Here is a 1,747-nt window from a genome sequence, read left to right on the forward strand (position 1 = left end):
GTTAAGGATCAATATGATGCCAACCTGGCCAGGATAAGATCACATTAATTCCAGCTGTAATAAATTTGTTGTCAGACCACCGCCATAGCATTTATTTTTTCTGATTTTTCAACTAAGGAAAATATGCAAAAACCCCAGCAAATTTGTCTAGACCAATCGGAAAATCGGAATTGGCATTTAATAAATAAATTTTTTAAATCTTGACACTCAAACTTTAATATATTGTGCAGGCTTCTTAGAAAAAATTAATTGGGGGGGGTAAAAGATTACATTAGTTCCCTGCTAAAAGGCAGGGACTTAAAATAACCCCTTTGCGCAAGGGAAGAGTTCAATGTTCCCAAAAATTAAAGGTCGTCACGAACAAGTTATCCAACGATGAAAACCCGCAAGAGAGCAAGAGAGGTTCAGAGATTCGTGAATCTACAAACCAACCCGCAACGTTGGTAGAAATCCACATTGCGCACCACATCTGGGCCACAAACCACCACAGGGAAGCCTTGGCACATGCAATAGATTAAGCTTTGACCTTCGGAGAGATAGTAGCAGCAGATTTGGCAGCACAGGCATAGCTCCTTCTCTAGCAGTGGACTTCAGGGGAGGCATCGTTAATGGCACCAGGAGCAGAGACACCACAACTACCAATACCAAGAGCCAAAGTAGTAGCCACCGACCCAAGTCGAGAAGCAATAGAAGAAACTTTTTGTTGTCTAACAGGAAGAGCAGGAGCGGAAGAAGCCCCTAGCCCGAGGGCAACACTCAAAAGAGGGAGCTCTTGGATGCCACAGGGAGCAGAAATCCCTGTAGGGGATGAGACACCCAAGCATGACATAGACTTCCCCATATCACCCAAGGCAGAGGCAACACCCAAGCACAACGCTGACTGCAACAAATCAGACTCAGCCAGCAGTAGCCCAGCTCCAACGATGTCCCCAGCACCAGCAGAAGGAGCCATTGGGCGGGCAAATGAATTTCTTGCAGGAGACATTTCAAAAATATCAACAAAATACCCAATATTCCTTTCGGTGATTATTCACAAGAAACTTGCCGTCGATTCAATGAGACACTATTTTAATTAGTGTATGGAAATGGAGATGTATGACTGTTTTAAAACTATAATATTTTTCGAGGCGGTCAAATGCTAATTTTTTACTCTGCCATCATATTTCAAACCATGTTTTAGCACTCAATTGCAGGAAGGGTCCAAATAAAAAATAATAATAGCTCTGGAAAATAATTTTAGCAAATGATGACTTTTTGCAAGCTCTTATTGAGATGTTATACTCTTAGATGCTTAAATGTCACAGCTATGATATTATACGTCCAAAACTGCTCCACAGTGAATAGGCTCTAGGTATTTTTTTATTTTTATAGCTTGCATAAAAATTATTATAAAAATTTAAATCATATTCTATGAATTCTTCAAATTAAAGAGAATGTACTTCGGCGTACCTATGGCAGCTTTAAGTGCGATTGCTAGTTTCTATAGCTTGCATAAAAATGGTTTTGTCGTACTTAAAGACGGTAGTGTTTGATCATTTGAGCTGTTCTGGTTTGTTTTGATCATCTGTTTTCCTGTTCCTATTCTCACAATTATTTGGTTGCCTTCTATTATGTAATCTTTTATTTTTCTTTATTCAATTAAAAAAAGCTTTTGAGATGTGTAACAATATGACAAATACATATTTGGAAAGAGAGATATCTTGTCATTAAACCAGATTAATCAGAACCCTCGAGAATGCTACACCAC

This window comes from Cupressus sempervirens, chromosome 5 (genome assembly GCF_028749045.1).
Source record: "Cupressus sempervirens isolate cs-2001-9-10 chromosome 5, ASM2874904v1, whole genome shotgun sequence".
Classification (NCBI taxonomy): Eukaryota; Viridiplantae; Streptophyta; class Pinopsida; order Cupressales; family Cupressaceae; genus Cupressus; species Cupressus sempervirens.